General features: G+C 37.5%; 1 non-coding gene across 1 annotated transcript; it reads right to left on the minus strand.

Annotated features, from left to right (window-relative positions):
- Window positions 1-8,853: 8,853 nt before the first annotated feature.
- LOC134805379 (U6 spliceosomal RNA) lies at window positions 8,854-8,957 on the minus strand. Its single transcript, XR_010146275.1, has one exon. It is a non-coding gene; the product is annotated as a U6 spliceosomal RNA (small nuclear RNA).
- Between the last annotated feature and the right edge of the window lie 297 nt (window positions 8,958-9,254).

The raw sequence follows: 9,254 nt of genomic DNA on the forward strand, positions 1-9,254 counted from the left end.
TACCTACTAGCTGACTGCTGTCCGTACCGTACGTAAAAGTACGGCAAAAAAACACATTGTCTATGCCCAGATGCCCACACCACGACACGACGTCCAACCATCTGCCGACTGGATATGAAATCCGAGTGCCGATCTAGTCAACCAAGCGTATCGAGTCGGCTGTAAAACTATTTCCGATTTTCCTTTCTGATTGTCAGAGCAATTTTCCATTCAGTTCTCATCAGAGAATATATTACTAGGAGAAGAACGGTAACTCCATACAAAAAAATGTCCCCAACCGTTTATACGTTTATACTAGTGGCGCCGTCGTTGTGTACCAATGGAACTAAAGTTGACAACCGGTTTAGCCTGGCGGGTATTGGTAGGTTATAGTAATTCTGTTGATGAACATATTTGTATCTTCATATCACGAAATATATGAAAGCTGCAAATATTACCCCTTGTTTGTGGTATTATCAACTTAAATAAAAGGCATATTTATGTTTATAGAGTCTGGCTACTGAAATATTACACAAATGTTTGGCGGGAAATTCAAAAAATATTGGGCTGGTCACACTTTGTGTAGTAGGAATTATAGTTTTGATACTAGAAAATATTTTTGATTTTCTGTGCACACGTAAGGTACCTAAGGATATAAGTTAAATATACGTTGACGTGCACTCAAAGTCAGCTCACATAATTTCTACCACTATGTAAAGTACAGTCAACGATAAACACATATGTTAACACTTTGTCACCATATACCATTGTAACAAGGCGAAAAATGAAATGTAGTTTAAATAAGACCTAGCTCGATAATACCGTAATATTAATCCATCACCAAAAAATGCATAAGTACTCTGCCAAATATGCTAAATACTAAGTATCAAAATATTTATAGAGCACCAACCTCCTAATTTGTTTACATTTGTTTAGGAGTTGTAAACATTGCAGTTTTTCGTTATACAACGGTACACGTCGACTTCGCACATTGTCGTAATTATTTAAGAGCTTAAATAATAGTTTGCGAACCTTACGCAGTATAGACATGATTAATATTATTTAAAATAAACCCCTTATAAACCGCAAACAATTTGAATGAATGACATAAATTGACAACTGACTTTTAGCTTTCTTTTTAAATCATATACAATTAGTGATACAACAACGAAATATCTGTCAACAATTTTTGGCTACCCAGACTTTAACATTGTATTATTTTATTTATTAAAAAAATGCTTCACATATAGAAATATACACTGAAAATTAAACCCTGACAACTTAATAAAAAAATAGACATTCGCAAAGCGCATTCACAAAGTTTTCAGTATAATAAAAATAACTTTAGGCATGCCTGCCTATTACACTTTACACACACAGATACACTACACTTTACACACGGCATTTTACACAGATTTCCAACTTGTATTCATACATTTCTTTACGGTTAATTAATACGCTTTCCAGGTGCGTTATGACGCGGTTCCTTCTGAACCCACTAAAGCTGTGAATTTCACTCAAATATGTATCTTCAACAGCCGTTGCTCCACATTTAGCACATTTTCTATGTGCATTGCTGTAATCCATGTAGGTACAGACTTACAGAGTCGTAAGTGGTAGTACCGCTACGTTGTATTTATTATTTAAAGATTTAATGACAGCGTTTTACACAAAAATAAAACGCTAATTAAATAACTTACCATATTCGGAACCTAATAATAATATTGAGAGTGGCAACTCTGTTTGTAGGTCGCATTGTCCTTTTCTAGCATATACGTCTCTCTCTCTCACACACTCCCACCACAGCAGTTTTGCTTTTGACAGTTACACAAGGCAAATTTTAAAGTCATTGTCTCAAAATTATACATATTTACACCAGGCAGGATTAAAACTTTAGGTTCCGAATATGGTAAGTTATTTAATTAGCGATGGGGTCTACTTTACGACGTCTGGCTTCAAAAATTGCGGTTAGACACATTAGATCAAAATTACAATCCCTTTTTGAACCAATACAGCTAGGTTTCGGCACGAAAGGTGGGTGCGAGGCAGCCGTCCATGCCCTAAGGACCTACCTTTCACTCGATGATTGCGAAATTGTTGTCAAAATTGACGTTAAAAATGCTTTTAATTCGGTTAGTAGAGACACCTTGCTGACAGAAGTTAAGGACAAAATTCCGGAACTATACAATTACCTTTTCTTTTGCTATTCAGACTCATCTAAATTAATGTACAAGTCACATGAATTATTTTCTGAGGTTGGCTGTCAGCAGGGTGACCCTCTCGGGCCAGCAATTTTTAGTTTGGCTATAAATCCAATTATCAAAAATTTAAAATCAAAATTCAATGTGTGGTACTTAGATGACGGAACCCTAGGAGGCGACGTGAATACTGTACTCTCTGATTTGTCTTTTATTAAGAGTAGTTTCGAAAATATTGGTTTAGAACTGAATTTCAGTAAATGCGAACTATTTATTCAAAAATATTCTTGTACTTTGACCGACTTATAACCCAAATTTGACGATCTGACTCCCAATATCAAATCAGTAGACAAGTATTCTCTTTGCCTCCTGGGTTCTCCTATATTCGAAGAATCTTTTCCCGATTATATTTCTAACTCCATAACTAAATTCAAAAGTCACACGGATCGCTTACTCGAAATTAGCCCTCATTATGCTTTTGTGATTCTTAAATTCTGCCTTTTTGTCCCTAAATTTACGTATGTGCTCCGCTGTTGTCCTTTCTGGAAACATCAAAATTTATTGTCGCCCATAGATGATTTGATCAAAATTAGTTGAGACGATTCTAAACATTCAGCTAAGTGAGCCTTCCTGGTCTCAAGCGTCCCTCCCTATTCGTTTTGGAGGTTTAGGAATTCGCAAAATTTCCAGTGTGGCTTCCCCAGCCTTTTTAGCGTCCACTCATAGCACGTCTGGTCTCATAGGAAATATCTTAAGGGCTTTGCCCACAAACTGTGAGATCGCGGGCTTTGAGGACGCCAAAAATGCTTTTAAAATTGCTTGCCCAGGCAAACAATTTCCAGACAACCCAAATTCACAAAGGAGTTGGGATAATGTTTACTGTGATTTAACTTACAATACTCTCCTAAACAACTGTACAGGTCCAGACCGCGCGAGGCTTTTGACGGTCGGAGCCCGGGAAGCCGGTTACTGGCTACATGCCCATCCTTCGCCCAATACTGGTACTTTCTTGGATCCGGCCTCCCTTAGACTGGCGACTGGTTTGCGACTCGGGGTTTCGGTGTGTACGCCACACATATGCTCTTGTGGCACGGACGTGGACCGACTGGGACACCACGGATTATCTTGTCAAAAAAGTGCAGGCCGTTTTTCGAGACATGCGTCGCTTAATGACATAGTCCGTCGGTCTCTTGCTACCATCAATGTGCCTGCTCTTCTTGAGGCGACTGGCATTATCAGAGATGATGGCAAGAGGCCCGATGGAGTATCCTTAGTTCCTTGGAGCTTGGGACGGATGTTGGTGTGGGATGCTATCTGCGTAGACACACTGGCACCGTCCCACCTCCAACGGACTACTGTAAAAGCGGGCGGAGCGGCGGAAAGCGCCGAAATTCTAAAACGTAACAAATATAAGAGCCTCGGTAGAGAGTACCATTTTGTACTATTTGGAGTTGAAACTCTAGGTCCATGGGGTCCCAGCGCGCATAAGTTGTTCGCAGAAATCGCGAAGCGTCTGGTTGACGTAACTGGTGACCGAAGAGCTGGCGGCTACCTCGCACAACGTATCAGCATTGCGATACAGCGAGGAAATGCCGCCAGCATCCTTGGTACAATGCCTCAAGGGCCTATTTTAGATTTAAGCTAGTTATTAATTTAGTTTAGTAGTACCACTGTATATATATTATATGTAAATAAATGATTTAAAAATTAGCGTTTTTTTTTTGTGTAAAACGCTGTCATTAAACAACTGTACCGATATTCGGAACCTAATAATAATATTGAGACGTGTTTGTTACCGCCTGGTGGTGGGAAGACGCCAAGCCAATGTGATTATACATGTACTTATTATGTAATATTATTATATTATGAGTTTTTAATTAATTATGTAGTACACCCTTTACCTCTCACCTGTGAGGAGAGAGGTATTTAGTAAAACATACAATTTGATATACCATTATATTATGATACTAACTTTACATTTTAAATACGTACTTAATGTACTTATAAGTTTTCCAAGAGAATAAGTGAGTCACCACAAGGGTGCTATACTTAATTATATGTATGTGAAACTAGGTAAAAGAAGATGAGATAAGTCAGTCTACTCTTCAAGGATCATACAACATCTGTGATAAGGAGTGAAGCAATTCAAATATGAAAAGATAAAAATCATAAAGTACTCGAGTAGTTTTTATTTATAACTCCCAATTATTAACAAATTTGATAATAATTATCTAGTAAAGTGAGCAGTTGCAGGAATATAACAAGGACAAGTCCTGTCTTATTTCCAGAATCCTTCGGGATTGAGTAGACGAACATTTAAATTATTCGTTATATCACTATCACTAGGTACCCACAAAGTTAATATTGGGTACCTACTTACTAAAATATCATAGGGAAGTACTGAATTCCTTTAATGACTGTAAGCCAGTGTGAGCTATATACTTGGTTATAGCTATAAAATGCATTTAACCCTTTGCACGCTTTACTAACGCGAACGCGACCTAAGGTACCTAAACAAACCTTACTTAAAATTGTGAAGGTTACTTTGAGAGCTTAAGCCATAACATAACACTCATGTGGGCACGGCGCTATGGGCACGACTAGTTATGACGCTTTTTGGTGTTCAAATGGTTAATATAGAAATGCCACAGAACCTCATCAATAATATTTGTATTGGTGCAGGCTCATTCTGCTTATATTCATGTTTAGCTATCATCAAGTGACCTTAATTGTACTCATTAATTTCTATATCGCCGTGTGCCTGCTACACTGCCACATCTCGAAAAACCGTTTTTTCGAGAAATCGCGTCTCAAAGTTGTGAGAGTATATTTCAGGGTGTTTAATAGGATCTTACTCCTTTAGTTTTAGGTCTATGAATTTAAAATTTAGCTTTTTTTACTCGGAATTATATAACCCTCCTTATGACCACGCCACTTTTTAAAAGAAATGTATATTTTTTAAGACACAAGGCCCGAAAGACAGGTATTTAGAGTTGTGGCCGTATTGCAGACACATTTTTTAAAGATTTTGGGATGCGGCCAAATTTAAACACAAAATTATTGGATAAAGGTTACCATGCAAATATAAATAAAAACACCAAAATAGTTAAAATCCCTTTATTTTATCAACTTTGATAGGAACAAGATCACTGTACGCGATAATATGTGTAACTAGCTTATAATCAGCAACATTATCTAATTATTATTTTCTAGGACGCAACTCAAAAGCTTCATTTAAAACGTGTGCTATATAGCCACAACTCAAAAGGGCCGTCAAGTTCACGTGCGAACGCCGCGGGAGCAGGCGGCAGACTGGCAAGTGGCTGTATTGCAGGGAATCGTCTGACAATTTATGGTCAACTCCATAAGGCCACTTGTGAGAAAAAGGCTCTTAAAGACCTTTTGTGCTATGGCTCTCGAAATAAGGTCGTAAATTGAACAATTTTGAATACGAATCTGCAATAATCCAGAAAATTAAAATTTTTGAATTGTGGCCGTATAGCAGGCACACGGCGATATATGCAGTAAGAGTAGTTTACCTTATCTGGTGCCTACTAGTAGACATAAGCTTGATTGGTTCTGAACACTAAAGTGGCTTAATTTATGTAAACCATTCATAGACATTGCTTGGTTCTGAATATTCAGTTTCCTCTTTCCAATGTGTAAATTATTAAGAATAAGGTACTTAATTCGAAACCTTAGCTCATCGCATATGTGTTTTTAACCAAAATGCAGATTTGTGTGTTTATTTAGTGACTTTACATTATTTGCAATAACTGTGCGGAACCATGGGGTCCCCAACCTTTTACCGGGCACCCGTGGGCCCGAAACCAACAGCGCAGAGGCCCTTTAAGAGGAACCTATTTCATCCAATGCTAGAGTCAACACTTTGTCGAATGTATTTGTTATTTATGTATACTTATCCTCCTTATGAACTAAGGATAATTGTAACTTTTTGATATCAAATATACGCAAGATTGTAAATTATTTTATATTCTGAAATATAATATTACTGGATTTGGGCCAGTGTGCTTTTGTAGGTGTACTATATCTCAGGCCTACTATATAGGCTAGTCTATTAACATCCCGCCTCCTGGAAGGCAGTATACAGACTTCTTAGATATATGTTCACGGTAGCGCTAAGTGTGTGAAGCTAGTTTTCCGACACTTGACTGCATGAGACAGGTTTCGAACAAGTAGGGTACCTAGATAGGTTGAGGTCCTTAACTTGTGAATTTGGTAGGAGCAAGACACAGACGGGGTGTAAATTAATTAATTCAACATGTTTCAAGAAATTCATGTGCATTGATGCCTTCAGGTTTCAGGTTACACTGTACAGACAGACTAACACTTTGGCAGGGTTTTGCCAACATATAATAAATGACTGCATTTGTTTGGGTGTACTTGTTCCACAACAGAGACATATTTATATATAACAATGTAATTTTTGAAAGGTACTCGCGTTTCAAAATAGCTTCGCCTTTTCGCAAGGCGTGCTCCTGTTTCCCATTTTTATTGTGCAAAGCAAACAGTATCACAATGCTATAATTTTGTATAAATTGAGAACTAGAGGGTCATTCCCTAGACGTGACCGCTCAGAAGTTGTACTAGAACCGTTCGTGCAAACCATTCAGTCACTGTTTTTAAAAGCCTTTTGTAGTGGGTACATTCTCGGTCTTAAATTTGTTAAACGTGTAGTATCAAACTATGACAAGTCATGTTAATGAATTAAATGATAACAGTGTCTGGTCCGTGTATAGAAGCACTTGCCCTTCAGGTTAGGGCATGGGTAGTTTAAAATAAACTTAATCCGTGCATAGGTGCACTTACGATATAGGTGGTTTAAAACTTCCAGGGTCACAATACAGACACAAGTGTGTAAAATACATAATTCATAAACGCCTGTTAGGCCAGTTTTGTATATTTTATTTCAAACATGCTTGTGCAGCACCGCCAGCACATAATAATTTTCCTATACCATGGCAGTCAGGGATATAATAATTAAATAGGTAGGTAACCTTGGTCATGTCGTGTACTCGTAAACATGTTATTTGAAAGACTAGTGCTCTCGAGGCAAATATAATTTATGCAACTGTGAACTGCTCTTACATTGGGATCATATGTTTTTATTTCTAGTCTGCCTTAGCAGGCCTAGACATGGTTTTTAGATATTCATAGGGCCGTTAAACGGACCCTTTGTACACCTTGAGCAGGCTGTTTGTTTCACACCATGAGTAATATATATTGTAAACATAGCTTATTACTTCAGAATGGAATCGTAAGCTCTGTCGTGTTGTGAGCTTACCGAGCCTGATTTAATTAGAGTCCACAGATTATCTGGACCTTGGAGGATTGACCACTCCTTATTCTAATTATCAATATTCTGCCTGGGCTTATAGTCGAAATTAGGTGACTAAATCTCTTAGTATTATCTATGCCGCCCAAGTTATGAGGCTTAGCGTCTCCAGACCACAATTTTATATTAGGGTGCAAAGATTTTTTCATTAAATAAGATGAGTCGAGATAGGCCTGGAATCTTAGGTTATTTTTTACCTATTATAATTTTAGAATTGATATGTAAATGGAAAGCAGTTTTCACTTTTACCACAGATAATTAGCCCAATTTTGGGTTTAGCCAATAGGGTAGGGTGTTCGGGACCCTTAGAATAGATTGGTAAACAAAAATGAAAACTCTAATAACGATGCCTTGCCTATTTCGACAGATTTTTACCCAAAAACATTATTTTGTAAGAACCCTTTTTACTTTCTCTAAAAGGGGATATTTACAAATTCATCTTTGTAATATTTTTCTGATTGTGATACTCGCTCGCCTGTGTTATGAGCATATCATTTATATTTCCGTGAATATGTCTGACATGCCTTGCGCAGGCTTACATAGGTTATAAATGTTATAATATCATCATCAATAACTTGACGTCAGTTTGTGGACGAATCAAAGATTCTTTGGCACACCTTACTCGTACGTAGGTGGAAACATGGCAGCCTTGCGCAGGCTTAGATAGGTACATAATATATTGGTTTCATCACAAATAACTTGACGTTAGTTTGTGAACGAATAAAAGATTCTCTTGGGCACACCTTACGCAGGTGGAACCATAACAGACGTAGGTTTAAGAATATCATTCAAATCAAATACCCTGAATTTATGGGTAATATTCCCTTAATTGCGGGTTCCTTGCTCGACAAGGTGAAAGGCTTTACGCAGAATTTAACAGGCACTTTTAGAAAGTGTCATTCACGGTGACGCGCAGATTTGCCAAAACTAAACTTTAACTCTACAGTTAACTAATATAATTTGGCAATATGAACCAAACCATGCGTCTTCGTCAATGAATCAATCTAAAGATTCCCGTATCGTTAATGCCCTTTCAAGTCACAGGCTTCCGATTTTATTTGAAACGTTTACAAGTGTACTATTTATGTAGGTAGGTAGATAGGCTTAAGATTTACCCTCTTGTATGTAGTTACGTACAGAATTCATAATTTCAAAATAACACAAGCACATATATCAACTACATGCAAGAGTTCTTTTCCTTAACCTTTTAAGCTGTAGGTAAGTACCTGCTAAGTTATTTACAATTTAAGTACCTACCTACATTTTAACCAATATTTTTTCAAAATCAAAGATGTAGTTGGAGAGAAATAAGTAGGTAGATAAAGAGTGAAATACTTCACGATTTCGCATGTCATTCTTGCGCAGAGCCATGCTAATCTCTCTCTATGTCTAGTTAGATTTAAGTTTGTGTACTGCCGAAGTACTCACTTTCCACAAAAATAAATGCAATGTTTGCGATGTAGGTTTGTTCGTTACCTTGTGTCCCTCAGAGCGGAAATAGAAGCCCCGCGAAGCGGGGCTTCGTCGACTCCTAAGCGGGTACACGTTATTTATCAGCAAGTTTATTACCAAAAAAATAATTTTGCAATATTATATTAACCCGGAACGGGATAAAATGACAAATTGCTGATAGATACTTGGACAGATAAACCCTGCACGTCTATAAGCTCCTACCTTAATACGTAGGTTCTACGTAACACGTATTAACTATCCGATCCTTT

Source organism: Cydia splendana, chromosome Z (genome assembly GCF_910591565.1).
Source record: "Cydia splendana chromosome Z, ilCydSple1.2, whole genome shotgun sequence".
In the NCBI taxonomy this organism is placed as follows: domain Eukaryota; kingdom Metazoa; phylum Arthropoda; class Insecta; order Lepidoptera; family Tortricidae; genus Cydia; species Cydia splendana.